General features: G+C 39.7%; 1 non-coding gene across 1 annotated transcript; it reads right to left on the bottom strand.

Annotated features, from left to right (window-relative positions):
- Window positions 1-11,780: 11,780 nt before the first annotated feature.
- TRNAG-CCC (transfer RNA glycine (anticodon CCC)) lies at window positions 11,781-11,853 on the bottom strand. The gene has a single exon. It is a non-coding gene; the product is annotated as a tRNA-Gly (tRNA).
- Between the last annotated feature and the right edge of the window lie 4,748 nt (window positions 11,854-16,601).

Raw genomic sequence — 16,601 nt, 5'->3', positions numbered from 1 at the left:
CTCCCACAGCTATAGGAAATATTACTGAATCTTTCTCAGCTTCAGTTTGCTCACAAGAAAACTGTTAAGAATTATATGTAGAAAAGTCTGTCATATATTGAGTAGGCTTTAAAAAATTTTTTTAAATTTAGCTATCTGTGTGTGTGTGTTGTCACTAAGTCGTGTCCGACTCTTTGCGACCCAATGGACTGTAACCCACCAGGCTCCTCTGTCCATGGAATTCTCCAGGCAAGAATACTGGAGGGGGGTGCCATGCCCTTCTCCAGGGGATCTTCCTGATCTGGGGATCAAACCCAGGTCTCCTGCACTGGAGGCAGATTCTTTACTGTTTGAGCCACATGCTGCTGCTGCTGTTGCTAAGTCACTTCAGTTGTGTCTGACTCTGTGTGACCCCATAGACGGTAGCCTACCAGGCTCCCCCGTCCCTGGGATTCTCCAGGCAAGAACACTGGAGTGGGTTGATATTTCCTTCTCTAATGCATGAAAGTGAAAAGTGAAAGTGAAGTCACTCAGTCGTGTCCGACTCTTCTCGATCCCATGGACTGTAGCCTACCAGGCTCCTCCATCCATGGGATTTTCCAGGCGAGAGTACTGGAGTGGGGTGCCATCATCGCCTTCTCGGGTTTGAGCCACCAGGGAAGCCCAATTTAACTATAGTTGATTTATAATACTATGTTAGCTTCAGGTATACATCTTCAGGTTCTTTTCCATTGTACGTTATTACAAGATTATTACAAGATTAATTTCCATTGTAGGTTATTACAAGTGTGTAACTGTTAATCCCATACTCCTAATTTATCCTTCTCTATCCCCTTTCCCATTCGGTAACCGTAAGTTTTTTTTCTATGTCTGTGACTCTGTTTCTATTTTGTAAATAAGTTGATTTGTATTATTATTATTTTAGCCACACCACACAGTAATGTATTTTTTTAGAGTCCATATATAAGTGATATCATATAATATTTGTCTTTTTCTCCCTGACTTATTCTACTTAGTATGACAATCTGTACATCCATTCATATGCTGCAAATGGCAATATTTCATTCTTTTTTATGGCTGAGTAATATTTCACTGTGTGTGCATCAGTTCCTCAGTGTTGCTCAGTCATGCCTGACTCTTTGTGCCCATGGACTACAGCCCACCAGGCTTCTCTGTCCGTGGGATTTTCCAGATAAGGATACTGGAGTGGGTTGCCATTTCCTTCTCCAAGGGATCTTCCCAACCCAGGGATCAAACCTGGGTCTCCTGCACTGCAGGCAGATTCTTTACTGACTGAGTTACCAGGGAAGCCCCTGTGTGTGCCTATGTGTGTGTAAAAACATATGTATACACACCACATCTTCTTTATCCATTCATCTGTTGATGGACATTTAGGTTGCTTGAGAAGGCTTGAATGGCAGAAATCAGATTAATTTATGAGCAGTCAGATGAACCAGGTAGAAGTTGAGGTATAGAAGTCAAGGGTCACAGAGAAAAATTGTCTCAAATCTGATAAATGATAATACCTCACTATCTACCATTTCTGTAAACACAATTAAGCAATTTTTTAGCCTTTTAAACAAATGTGGTAAAATATAGACTACTTAAAATTTACTGTCTTAACTATTTTAAGCTTATAGCTCAGTGGTGTTAAGTATATTCATATTGTTGTGCAACACATCTCTAGGCCATTTTCATTCTGTAAAACAGAAACTCTATTTCCATTATATCAGCAGTCCCCCATTTCCTCTTCTCCCCAGTCCCTGGCAATGGCCATTCAACTTTTTATGTCTATGAATTTGGCTACTCTTTTGTTGTTGTTGTTCAGTCGCTCAGTCGTGTCCAACTCCTTGCAACTCCATGGACTGCAGCACGCAAGCCTTCCCTGTCCTTCATCATCTCCTGGAGCTTGCTCATACTCATGTCCATTGGGTCGGTGATGCCATCCAACCATCTTGCCCTCCGTCATCCCCTTCTCCTCCTGCCTTCAATCTTTCCCAGCATCAGGGTCTTTTCCAATGAGTCGGCTCTTTGCATCAGGTGGCCAAAGTTTTGGAACTTCAGCCTCAGCATCAGTCCTTCCAATGAATATTCAGGATTGATTTCCTTTAGGATTGACTGGTTTGATCTCCTTGCAGTCCAAGGGACTCTCCAGAGTCTTCTCCAACACCACAGTTCAAAAGCATCAATTCTTCGGCGCTCAGCTTTCTTTATAGTCCAACTCTCACATCTATACATGACTACTGGAAAAACCACAGCTTTGACTAGATGGACCTTTGTTGGCAAAGTAATGTCTCTGCTTTTTAATACGTTCTCTAGGTTTGTCATAGCTTTTCTTCCAAGGAACAAGCATCTTTTAATTTCATGGCTGCAGTCACCATCTCAGTGATTTTCCCTCATATAATTGGGGTCATACATTATTTGTCCTTTTGTGTCTGTCTTATTTCACTTAGCATAATGTCCTCAGGTTTCATCCACATGTCAGAATTTCATTCCATTTTATAGCTGAATAATATTCCATTGTATGTATACTACAATGGATGATATTTTATCCATTCATCCATCCTTGGACATTTGAACTGCTTCCACATTTTGGCTATTGTGAAGAATGCTACCATGACATTGTCCTTTTTTTTTTGGCCATGCCACATGGCACGTGGGATCATGGTTTCCCTACCAAGGATTGAATGTGCACCCTGTGTGTTGGACGTGCAGAGTCTTAACCACTAGACCACCAGGAATGTATCCTGAAGAATGCTACTGTGAACACAGGTATACAATTATCTGTTTAGGACACTGCTTTCAATTCTTTTGGATATATAACCAGAAGTGGAACAGCTGGATTGTATGGTAATTCTATTTTTAATTTTTTAAATTGTAGCATGCAGGGTCTTTTAGTCACAGCCTGCAAACTTTTAGTTGTGACATGTGGGATCCAGTTCCCTGATCAGGGGTCAAACCCAGGCCCCCTGCCTTGGGAGCTTGGCGTCTTAGCCACTGGATCACTAGGGAAGTCCCTCTATTTTTAATTTTGAGGAACTATCATACTGTTTTCCAAAATGGATGCACAATTTTATATTTCCACCAACAGTGTACAAGAATTTCAATTTCTCCACATTCTGGCCAAAAAGTATTAATATCTTCTGTTGGTTTGTTTATTTCTTTAATAGTAGCCACCCTAGCGGGTATGAGTTGATATGTAACCATTGTTTTAATTTGCATTTCTCTACTGATTAGTAATGTGGAACATTTTTTCATATGCTTGTTGGTCATTTGTATATCTTCTTTGCAGAAACATCTATTTGTGCTATTTGCCCATTTTTTAATCAGTTTACACTTCTTTTGTTGTTAAATTATAGGAGTTCTCAATATATATTCTGGGTTAACTCCTTATCAGACATATGTTCTGATTCTGTATTCTGTATGTTGCCTTTTTATTCTTTTGTCTTTTGCTGCACGGAAGTTTAAAATTTTGATGTAACCCAATTTATCTTTTTTTTTTTGGTTACTTTTGCTATCATATCTAAGAAATTATTGAAGCTCTTCCCCTAAGTTCTCTTATGGAGTTTTATAGTTATAGCTCTTATGTTTAGGTCTTTGATCTATTTTTGAGTTAATTTGTGTGTGGTGTAAAATAAGGTTTCAACTTAATTTTTCTGCATGTGAATATTGAATTGTGCCCCAGCACCATCTCCTGAAAAGATTATTCTTTCCCCTGTTGCATTGTCTTGGCACTGTTGTCAAAAATCTGGGCTCTAGGTTCTATCCTATTGATCTATCTATCTATCCTTCTGCTACTCCTGCATTGTCTTATTATTGTTTGTAGTAAGTTTTGAAATCAGGAAGTGTGAGTCTCCTCAAATTTGCTGAACTCACTTGTTAATAATCATGTGTTTGAGGATTCCTTAGGATTTTCTGTACAGAATGTCATGTTATCTGTGAATGAAAATAGTTTTATTTCTTGCTTTCCAATCTGTGTGTTTCTTATTTCTTTTTCTTCACTAATAGCCCTAGCTACAACCTTTATATAGCATTGAATAGACAAGATGAGAGTTATACTTGTCTTATTGCTGATCTTAGGGGTAAAGCCTTTTGGCTTAGAACAGGATGTTAGCTGTGGGTTTTTCATAGAAGTCCTTTATTACACTGGGGAAAATCCCTTCTATTCCTAGTTGGTTCAGTGTTTTATTTTGTTTTTTTAATTAAAGGATTTTGTCAAATGATGTTCCTGCATCCACTGAGATGATCATGTGGTTTGTATTTTATTCTAGTAATATGATGTATTAAATCAATTGATTTTGAGATGCTAAACCAAGTTACATTCTTTAGATTCTCCACGTTGGTAATGGTGTATAATCCTTTTCTATATGCTGCTGAATTCTTCGATGTTTTGTTGAGAAGGTTTACATCTTTATTCATAAAACATGTTGGTCTGTAGTTTTCTTTTCTTAATTTTGTTTAATTTTATATCAGGGTAATACTGGTCTCATACAATGAGTTGGAGGGTGTTCTCTCTCTTTTTTTTTAAGAATTTGCGAAGGATTGGTATTCATTATTCTTCAAACATTTGTTAGAATGCATCACTGAGGCCATCTGGGGCTGAACTTTTCTTTGAGGAAGTTTTAAAATTACTAATTCAGGGACTTTCCTGGTGGTGCAGTGGTTAAGATTCTGAGCTTCCACTGCAGAGGGGTGCAGGTTCTGATCAGGATACTAAAATCCCACATGCCCAGCCATGGTCAAAATTAATTAGCTAATTGATTTAAAAAAAACTAATTCAATCTCTTTACTTTTTATGCCTGCTAAGTCACTTCAGTTGTGTTCAACTCTTTGCGACCACATGAACCATAGCCCGACAGGCTCCTCTGTCGGTGGGATTCTCCAGGCAAGAATACTGGAGTAGGTTGCCATTTCCTACTGCAGGGGATCTTTCCAGCGAGGGATTGAACCCAGGTCTCCTGCATTGCAGGCAGATTCTTTACTGTATCAGCCACCAGGAAAGCCCCTTTACTCATTATACGTATATTTAAATGTTTTACTTATTTGTGTGTCATCTTTGATAGTTTGTGTTTTCCTAGGAATTTGTCCGTTTCATTTGTGTTATGTTGTCTATTGACTTACAGTTGTTCATAATATTCTGTTACAATGCTTTTTATTTCTGTGAGAATAATAGTAATATCCCCTCTTTTATTCCTGATTGTAATAATTTGATTCTTCTCTCTTTTTTTCTTGAAATCAATGTAGCTAAAGACGTATCCATTTTGTTGACTTTTTCAGAGAACCAACTTTTGGTTTTCTTCATTTTCTCTGTTGTTTTTCTATCCTCTGTTCCATTTATTTTTGCTTTACTCATTATTTCTTTCGTTCTGATGGCTTTGAGTTTATTTTGTTTTATTTTATTTAGTCTGTTTTTATTTTTTTAAGGTAATAGGTTAGGTTACTGATTTAAAATCTTTTTTTTTTAATCTAGGCTTTTATAGCTCTAGCCCTCTAAACAATGCTTTAGCTGTATCCAATAAGTTTTGATCTTTTAAAAAATTTTATTTGTTTATTTTATTTTTGGCTGTGCTGTGTCTTCATTGCTGCCTGTGGGCTTTCTCTAGTTGTGAGGAGCAGGAGCTACTTTCTAGTTGCCATGTACAGGCTTCTCATTGCGGTGATATCTTTTGTTTCGGAGCACGCGCTATAGGCCTGAGGGTTTCAATAGTTGTAGTGCCAGGGATTAGTCGCTCTGTGGCCTGTGGGCTCTTTCCAGACCAGGCATCGAACTCGTGTCCCCTGGCAGGCGGATTCTTAACCACCGGACCACTGGGGAAGTCCCATAACATAATATATATACTTTTTAAATTTTGAATTCTAACTGTTCATTGGGCTTCCTTCGTGGCTCAGCTGGTAAAGAATCTACCTGTACTGTGGGAGACCTGAGTTCGATCCCTGGGTTGGGAAGATCCCCTGGAGAAGGGAAAGGCTACCCACTCCAGTATTCTGACCTGGAGAATTCCATGGACTGTATAATCTATGGGGTCGCAAAGAGTCGGACCCGACTGTTCATTGCTAGTATGTGGGAAGGCTAGATTGACTTTTGCTTATTGACCTTATGTCCTCCATCCTTGTTATAATCACTTACTAGTTCCAGGAGTTTTTTGGTCAGTTCTTGCAGATTTTCTACATAGGCGAACATGTCATCCACTAACAAAACGCTTATTTCTCCCTCCCCAACTTGTATAGCTTTAATTTCTTTTCTCATCCTAAGCATTGGTTAGAACTTCCAGTATCCTATTGAAAAGGAGTGGTGAGAAGAGACATCCTTCTTGGGAAAGCCTCAAGTTTCTCACTATGAAATATGTTGTTAGCTCTAGGGATAAATATTCTTTATCAAGTTGAGGAAGTTCTAGTAAATTTTTAATTTCAGTTATTGTACTGTTCTGCTCCAGAATTTTCTATTTCCTTTTTAAATAATTTATATCTCATGGATATTCTGTATTTGGTTAGATATCATTTTTATATTCTCCTTGAATTCCTTAGACCCAATTTCCTCTAGTTCTTATTTATAATACATGATTTAAAGGTGTTATATCTTAATACCTTATCTTTGTCTAATAAGTCCAACATCTGGGCTTCCTCAGGGACAGTTTTTATTGACTACTTTTTTTCTCTTTGCTTGGAACATACTTTCCTATTTCTTTGTATGTCCAACATGAAAGCTGGATATTTTAAACAATATGTGTGACAACTTCAGAAATCATATCTTTTCAACCAGAGCTTGCTGTTAGTGCTGTTTATTTGTTTATTGATTTTCATGGACTACTTCTATAAAGTCTGTTCTGGTACATGGTAGTCACTGAAGTGTCTGCCTGGTTAGCTCAGTTGTCAGCCAATGATTGGACAGAGCTTTCTTTAAATGCCTTGAAGCAATGTCTCCTACTCTTTGCTAAAGGATTCTGTATGTTGGTTCAGGCAAGCTTCAAATGCTCTAGCAGTTTACTCTGCCTTATTCGTTACTACCTGCATGAGCAAGGCCTCAAGGTCACCAGAGTTAAGGGACTGGTGCCTTCTCAGGTATTTCCTGGACATGCTCACAGTTCTGCAAATGCACATAAATTTTAGGATTCCCAGGGAGATGTCCGAGCTTTTCAAAGCTCTCTCTTGGCTTCTCATTCCCTAATATTACTTTTAATTTTTTTTTTTTTTTTATCATGCCTCTTGTTCACCACAACTGGTAGGAAGCTGCGATGTCAAATAATTAGCTGTTGATTGTTTAGACAAGCGCCTGGGGATGGGGTTTCTCACTGGTGGGCTCTGAGGCAGACAAGCCCTGTGAATGGGGCTCTTCACAGAGCTTCCAGACAGATCAGGCAGTGAGAGTTCCCTAGGAACAGAGCTTTTGGGGGAGTTTCACACCCACTCTGCCCCCTCTAGTGGCTGCTAGGTCACTGGTTTTTGTAGTTACTGGAGTTGAGATTTTGGAGACTACTGTGGCGTTGCGGAGAGGAGGGTGGGAAAAAGCAAATAAAAATGCCACAAAGTTCACTGTTTCTAGTGATATTCAGCAATTTTTCTTGAATAAATTCTCCTTAGATTTTTGAAAGCTTTAATTAATTTTCAGAGTTCTGGAAAAGTTGGTTTTGACAAGTTTTTCCAGTGTTACTGCTTTTATGGAGGAGTAGATTTTCAGATGTTCTGACTCTGTCATTCCAGAAGTTCTTCTTCAGATTCCTTCTATTTAAGAAGCATAAAGCTTTAATAAATCATATTGGTCACTTGTAAGTAAAATGGTCTTTGAGTATACAGTCTAATGTTAAAATGAATAATAAGTTAGTTTTTCCTATATGTTTTGCACGTATAGCAAAGTTAGGCCCTTACCAACCTAAATTTGAACTTACTTTTTAAAATATATATATATTTATTATATTTATTTGGCTGTGTTGAGTCTTAGTTGCAGTGCGTAGGATCTAGAGCACATGGGCTCGGTAGTTCCAGAATGTGATTTAGTTGCCCCACTGCATGTGAAATCTTGGTCCCACAACCAGGGCTCAAACCGGGTCCACTGTGTTGGAAGGTGGATTCTTAACTACTGGACCACCAGGGAAGTCCCTGAATTTGAACTTTCACGTTTCAAAAAACATGTTAATTTTGAGGGTTTTGTACTAACTTGTATCATGCTCTTAGGTCATGATATAACATAAAACAACAGGATCCCTCATTTCTAGAGAAGTTAAATTCTTAGTGACAGGTTGTTACAAAATATAGTTGTCATATTAATAATATAGCCAAGAGTGAGGCTATTTCCTGACAACACTTTTTTTGTTTCCCTTCTCCAAGATCAGTTGCTAAATTCAGAATAATAAACCTATCAAGACATTTTATACCAAAATCATCTTGGAACTTACCAGACAGCTGCTAGAATACATAAAATATTTGCTCCCTCTTGGCACAGCACTCATAAGTAAAGAAGGAGACGAGGGAGACAAGGAGGGATGCTAAAAATAGGTATAATTGGTATGCTCCATGTTTTAAAATCCAGCTTATCAGTATTATGAGAGCTTGCCTGTACATCGTGTTCACATTGTGGAGAAAGATGTTAGAGCAAAGAAAATAATTCATCCTTTCTAGAGGATTTTTATACAAGGTAATGGATTATGACTGTGAATGTTTAGTGATTGCGGACTTTCCCAGATGAGTAAAAAGCACACTCATTTTCATAAGTAAGGGTTTGCATGATGATTGTCAACAAATCTATTTCCAGGATGATTTTATTCTTTATTTTAAGATAACCTTCTATTATAATGCGGGAGGCCCGGGTTTGATCCCTGGGTGGGGAAGATCCCTGGAGAAGGAAATGGCAACCCACTCCAGTACTCTTGCCTGAAAAATCCCATGGATGGAGGAGCCTGATAGGCTACAGTCCATGGGGTCTCGAAGAGTCGGACATGACTGAGCGACTTCACTTCACTTCTATTATTGATAGTAATTTTCATGTACAACTTACAAAATGGGCTGTAAGGTCCTCAAGATTTCTAAATACATCCACTGTCCATCATTTACAGAGCTGAGGCAAATAGAGAGGACAAATGGAATTATGAAAAACAGGTTGGTTAAATTGGCTGAGAATACAGACTCTCCTTGTCCACCTCTCCCTCTCCAAGTTCTAATATGTTCTCCTAAAACAGCCATCAACTGAGACCTCGTGGAATATAGCAGTCAGCAGTAGGTTCATGCTCTGTTGGTGCAAAAGAAATTGCAGTTTAAATCATTATAACTACACCTAAACCCACCTTTATTAATCTAAATAGGAGCGATCACAATCAACATATTTTTGCCAATGAGAAATAAGCTTGTTTATTCCTGTAGCATGAAATTTGTGCTTCAGGATTCAATGAACTTCTAAAAAGCATTTTCTGCCTCCTGCTGGTTGTGGAAGCATTTTCCCTGCAAAAGTTGTCAAGATGCTTGAAGAAGTGGTAGTTGGTCGGAAGAGGGCAAGTGAATATAGCAGATGAGGCAAAACTTCGTAGCCCAATTCGTTCAACTTTTGAAGCGTGGTTGTGCGATGTGTGGTTGGGCGTTGTCCTGGAGTAGAATTGGGTCCTTTCTGTTGAACAGTGCTGGCTGCAGGTGCTGCAGTTTTCAGTGCCTCTTATCAATTTGCTGAGCATACTTCTCAGATGTCATGATTTTGCCAGGATTCAGAAAACTGTAGTGGATCAGACAGGCAGCAGACCACCAAACAGTAACCATGTTTGGAGCTTCTCAGTCCAGCCACTGAGCTGGTCATCGCCGGTTGTCACATAAAATCCACTTTGCTTCGCATGTCACAATCCAATCGAGAAACGGTTCATTGTTGTTACATAGCATAAGAGAAGATAACACTTTAAAACAATGATTTTTTGATTTGCGGTCCGCTCATGAGGCACCCACTTATTGAGCTTTTTCATCTTTCCAATTTGTTTCAAAAGCCAAATGACTGTAGAACGGTCGATGTTGAGTTCTTCAGCAACTTCTCATGTAGTTGTGAGAGGATCAGCTTCGATGATGCTCTCAGTTGGTTGTTGTCAACTTCCGGTACCCAGCGACTACACTCCTCATCTTCAAGGCTCTCATCTCCTTTGCAAAACTTCTTGAACCACCATTGCACTGTATGTGCTTTATCCACTCCCGAGCCAAATGTGTTGTTGATGTTGTGAGTTCTCTCTGCTGCTTTATGACCCATTTTGAACTCGAATAAGAAAATCGCTCAAATTTGCTTTTTGTCTAACATCATTTCCAATGCAAAAAATGCAATTACTTTTGCTCCAACCTGAAATTACACCCCAGTGAAAATTCTTCTCTCTTTTATTCTGATATTAGAAATTAATAGATTGACCAAATCTTGGTTCCTGCTAACAAGGGTTTCTCTTCTCTCCTCTTGTTTTTCTAAAGATCCTACCATAATTGACTGACTGGAAAATAGACTCATGAATCTGATGTCACCACCATAAACTAACGCTTGGATGATTTAACCTGTCAGAGCCTTGGGACTTGGCGATTTCCAGGAAAATTCTAGCCCCAAAGAAGGAGACTTCTATAGAGACAGATTCAAGACATAAACAGGTAATCAAAAATCATTTTTAAAGAATTAGAGAAGTTGATGAAGGCGATATTATTGTGGTCATTGTGTTGGTATTTTTGGTAATGTGCTTCATGTTCTTTTTTTGATTAGTCATATGATACAGCCCTTTTTCTTTCTCCTGGCTGTGGTCTCTAACCCTCAATTTAGTAGACCATACTTGTGCCAACCACAATAAACATTCTCCCTAAAAAAAATTCTTGGTCAATGGGCCACTCTCCTAAGCATCCACATTGGTATCGTCTACAACTATTCCAGGAACTGACTCCCTCCTTTATTGCCACGTTGATCCAACAAATCTCTCAAAGTTCCTGATGGAATAGAGTTTGGCTCAGATGATAGATTTTTATGGAGCCACTCACTAAATTCCTTAGAATACATCCCCTCATGAATACACTAAACGGAAATTCAGAAATGTGTAAAATTCCTTATACACTACCATTGCAAGGGAGTGTATTCTATAGGCAATCATTCATGTATTCATCCATGGATTTATTCATTTTGCATATCATAAAATTTACACATTCAACGTTTACAATGATTTTCCAGAGTGTTGCAACCTCACCATAAATGAGCTTTAGAATATTTTCATCCCTCCTTTTATGCCCATTTATAGTTAATCCCTATTCCTAAATCCAGCCCCAGGCAACCACTAGTCTACTTTCTGTCTCTATAAGTTTGCCTTTTCTGGGACTAATGGACTTTCACCTAGCATAAGGTTTTTAAGGTTCACCCATAATGTAGCATGTACCAATAGTTCATTACTTTTTATTGCTAAATAGCATTTTGTTGTTTGGCTACAACACATTTTGTCTGTCTACTCACTAGTTCATGGACATTGAAGTTATTTTCAGTTCGGGGCTTTTATGAATAATGCTGCTATGAACATCCACATGTGGATTTGTATTTTCATTTCTCTTGAGTAGTTGCTTAGAAGTAGAATCAATGGGTTTTGCGTAACTTTTTGAGAAACTACCACATTGTTTTCCAAAGGACTGTGCTATTTCACATTTCCTTTAGCAATACAGGCTGGTTCTAGTTTCCCTTCATCTTGGTGAACATTTGTCATTGCCTGTCTTTTTTTTCCTAAGTATTTATTTGGCTGTACCAAGTCTTAGTTGCAGCCCACAGGATCTTTGTTGCAGCATGTGGGATCTTTAGTTTCAGCATGTGACCTCTTAGCTGTGGGATCTAGTTCCCTGACCAGGGATCGAACCTGGGCCCTCTGCATTGGGAGTGCAGAGTCTTAACCACTGGACCACCAGGGAAGTCCCTGCCTGTCTTATTTATTGTAACTATTCTAGTGGGTATGAAATGGTACCTCACTGTAATTTTAATTTTACATTGTAATTTTAATTTTACATTGTAATTTTTTAAAATTAGTTTATTTTCTATTTTTTAACTTTACAATATTGTATTTGTTTTGCTATACATTGACATGAATCCACCATGGGTGTACATGTTTTCCCCCTCCAGAGCCCCCCTTCCACCTCCCTCCCCATCCCATCCCTCCAGGTCATCCCGGTGCACCAGCTCCGAGCACCCTGTATCATGCATTGAACCTGGACTGGCGATTCATTTCACATATGATAATTTACATGCTTCTGTGCCATTCTCCCATATCATCCTGCCCTCGCCCTCTCCCACAGAGTCCATAATACTGTTCTATTTATCTACGTCTCTTTTGATGTCTCGCATACAGGGTTATCTTTACCGATTGACTAAATACCATATATATGTGCTAGTATACTATATTGGTGAACTTTAATTTTAAACAACAGAATGATCTGTTTCGAAGGCAAACCACTCAATATCATAGTAATACAAGTCTATGCCCCGACCAGGAATGCTGAAGAAGCTGAAGTTGAACAGTTCTATGAAGACCTACAAGACCTTCTAGAACTAACACCCCAAAAAGATGTCCTTTTCATTATAGGGGACTGGAATGCAAAAGTAGGCAGTCAAGAGATACCTGGAGTAACAGGCAAATTTGGCCTTGGAGTACAAAACAAAGCAGGTCAGAGACAAACAGACTTTTGCCAAGAGAACACACTGGGCATAGCAAATACCCTCTTCCAACAACACAGGAGAAGACTACACACGGACATTACCAAATGGTCAATACCAAAATCAGATTGACTATATTCTTTGCAGCCAAAGATGGAGAATATAGTCAGGAAAAACAAGATCAGGAGCTGACTGTGCCTCAGATCATGAACTCCTTATTGCAAAATTCAGATTGAAATTGAAGAAAGTAGGGAAAACCACTAGACCATTCAGGTATGACCTAAATCAAATCCCTTACGATTATACAGTGGAAGTGACAAATAGATTCAAGGGATTAGATCTAATAGACAGAGTGCCTGATGAACTATGGCCGGAGGTTTGTGACATTGCACAGGACACAGGAATCAAGACCATCCCCAAGAAAAAGAAATGCAAAAAGGCAAAATGATTATCTGAGGAGGCCTTGCAAATAGCTGAGAAAAGATGAGAAGTGAAAAGCAAAGGAGAAAAGGAAAGATATACCCATATGAATGCAGAGTTCCAAAGAATAGCCAGGAGAGATAAGAAAGCCTTCCTCAGTGATCAATGCAAAGAATAGAGGAAAACAATAGAATGGGAAAGACTAGAGACCTCTTCAAGAAAATTAGAGATACCAAGGGAACATTTCATGCAAATATGGGCACAATAAAGGACAGAAATGGTATGGACCTAATAGAAGCAGAAGATATTAAGAAGAAGCAGCAAGAATACACAGAAGAACTGTACAAAAAAGATCTTCGTGACCCAGATAATCACGATGGTGTGATCACTCATCTAGAGCCAGACAGCCTAGAATGAGAAATCAAGTGGGCCTTAGGAAGCATCACTATGAACACAGCTAGTGGAGGTGATGGAATTCCAGTTGAGCTATTTCAAATCCTAACAGATGATGCTATGAAAGTGCTGCACTCAATATGCCAGCAAATATGGAAAACTCAGCAGTGGCCACAGGACCGGAAAAGGTCAGTTTTCATTCCAATCCCAAAGAAAGGCAATGTCAAAGAATGCTCAAACTACCACAAATTGCACTCATTTACACGCTAGCAAAGTAATGCTCAAAATTCTCCAAGCGAGGCTTCAAGAGTATGTGAACCATGAACTTCCAGATGTTCAAGCTGGATTTAGAAAAGGCAGAGGAACCAGAGATCAAATTGCCAACATCCATTGGATCATCGAAAAAGCAAGAGAGCTCCAGAAAAACATCTACTTCTGCTTTATTGACTATGCCAAAGCCTTTGTGTGGATCACAACAAACTGTGGAAAATTCTTCAAGAGATGGGAATACCAGACCACTGTACCTGCCTCCTGAGAAATCTGTATGCAGGTCAAGAAGCAACAGAACTGGACACAGAACAACAGACTGGTTCCAAATCAGGAAAGGACTACATTAAGGCTGTATATTGTCACCCTACTTATTTAACTTACATGGAGAGTACATCATGAGAAATGCTGGCCTGGATGAAGCACAAGCTGGAATCAAGATTGCTGGGAGAAATCAATAACCTCAGATATGCAGATGATACCACCCTTATGGCAGAAGGTGAAGAAGAACTAAAGAGCCTCTTGATGAAAGTGAAAGAGGAGAGTGAAAAAGTTGGCTTAAAACTCAACATTCAAAAAACTACGATCATGGCATCTGGTCCCATCACTTCATGGCAAATAGATGGGGAAACAATGGAAACAGTGGCTGACTTTATTTTGTGGGGCTCCAAAATCACTGCTGATGGTGACTACGGCCATAAAATTCAAGGACGCTTGCTCCTTGGAAGAAAAGTTATGACCAATCTAGACAGCATATTAAAAAGCAGAGACATTACTTTGCCAACACAGGTCCATCTAGTCAAAGCTATGGTTTTTCCAGTAGTCATGTATGGATGTAAGGGTTGGACTATAGAGAAAGATGAGCGCCAAAGAATTGACGCTTTTGAACTGCGGTGTTGGAGAAGACTCTTGAGAGTCCCTTGGACTGCAAGGAGATCCAACCAGTCCATCCTAGAGGAGATCAGTCCTGGGTGTTCATTGGAAGGACTGATGCTGAAGCTGAAACTCCAATACTTTGGCCACTTGATGTGAAGAGCTGACTCATTTGAAAAGACCCTGATGCTGGGAAAGATTGAGGGCAGGAGGAGAAGGGCATGACAGAGGATGAGACGGTTGGATGGCATCACCGACTCAATGGACATGGGTTTGGGTGGACTCCGGGAGTTAGTGATGGACAGGGAGGCCTGGCGTTCTGCGGTTCATGGAGTCACAAAGAGTCGGACACGACTAAGTGACTGAACTGAACTGGACCATAAAGAAGGCTGAGTGCCCAAGAATTGATGCTTTTGAATTGTAGTGCTGGAGAAGACTTAGAATCCCTTCAGTTCAGTTCAGTCACTCAGCCATATCCAATTCTGCAACCCCATGGACTGCAGCAGGCCAGGCTTCCCTGTCTATCACCAACTCTCTAAGCTTGCTCAAACTCATGCCCATTGAGTTGGTGATGCCATCCAACCATCTCATCCTCGGTGGTCCCCTTCTCCTCCTGCCTTCAATCTTCCCCAGCATCAGAGTCTCTTCCAACGAGTCAGTTCTTCGCATCAGGTGGCCAAAGTATTGGAGCTTCAGCTTCAGTATCAGTCCTTCCAATGTGTATTCAGGATTGGTTTCCTTTAGGATTGACTAGTTTGATCTCCTTGCAATCCAAGGAACTTTCAAGAGTCTTCAACACTACGGTTCAAAAGCAGTAGTTCTTCAGTGTTCAGCTTTCTTTATGGTCCAGCTCTCACATCCATACACGACTACTGGAAAAACCATAGCTTTGACTAGATGGACCTTTGTTGGCAAAGTAATGTCTTTGCTTTTTAATATGCTGTCTAGATTGGTCAGAGTTTTTCTTCCAAGGAATAAGCATCTTTTAATTTCATGGCTGCAGTCACCATCTGCAGTGATTTTGGAGCCCAAGAAAATGAAATCTGTCACTGTTTCCATTGTTTCCATATCTATTTGCCATGAAGTGATGGGATCAGATGCCATGATCTTCGTTTTCTGAATGTTGAGTTTCAAACCAGCTTTTCACTCTCCTCTTTCACTCTCATCAAGAGGCTCTTTAGTTCCTCTTTTCTTTCTGCGTAAGGGTGGTGTTATCTGCATATCTAAGGTTATTGATATTTCTCCTGGCAATCTTGATTGCCTTGGACAGCAGCAAAAAGATCAAACCAGTCAATCCTTAAGGAAATCAACCCTGAATATTTATTGGAAGGACTGTCGCTAAAGCTGAAGTTCCAATACTTAGGCCACCTGATGTGAAGAGCCAACTCATCGGAAAAGACCTTGATTCTGGGAAAGACAAAGGGCAAGAGGAGAAGGGGGCAACAGAGGATGCAACGGTTGGATGGCATCACCAACTCAATGGACATGAATTTGATCAAACTCCCAGAAATGGTGAAGGACAGAGAAGCCTGGCCTACTGCAGTCCGTGGGATCACAAAGATTCCGACACAACTGAGTAACTGAACAACAACAGAATATAGACAAATATAGACAAAGCATCTATACCTTATAGGAATAAAATATATAAAGAATTTTGGACAGTACTCAGCAGATAGTGCTGTGGGGGTATTAGATGGTCTAGAGCTCTCTCGGCCACCCTTCACCTCTTCCCAGCCAGCCGTCCAGAACATGCTGTCCATGCTGGACACTTCCATTCCCCTCTCTTCTGTTGGAGAGCCGAGAAAAGGACAGAACAAGTATTCCAGTTAGCCCCGGAATACTTGGGTCCAATTCAAATGGTAAAATCCTCTGCCTGGCTCTAGATTAAAGCTGCAATGAAAAATGAAATTGAGAGCTATGAATATCCCCTAGATCAGAAGAATAAAGTTATTTGGCAAGATCATAGCAAGTATCAGAACTGAAAACTGGCCAAGCCTGACTAGCTTCAGTCAGTGATACTGGAAAGCAAAAGTCACAAACTTACCTGACACATGTA

This window comes from Giraffa tippelskirchi, chromosome 11, assembly GCF_054371585.1.
Source record: "Giraffa tippelskirchi isolate mGirTip1 chromosome 11, T2T-mGirTip1v1.2.pri, whole genome shotgun sequence".
NCBI classification, from domain to species: domain Eukaryota; kingdom Metazoa; phylum Chordata; class Mammalia; order Artiodactyla; family Giraffidae; genus Giraffa; species Giraffa tippelskirchi.
Note: the sequence above shows the minus strand (reverse complement) of the source record. Positions and strands in the feature narration are given on the sequence as shown.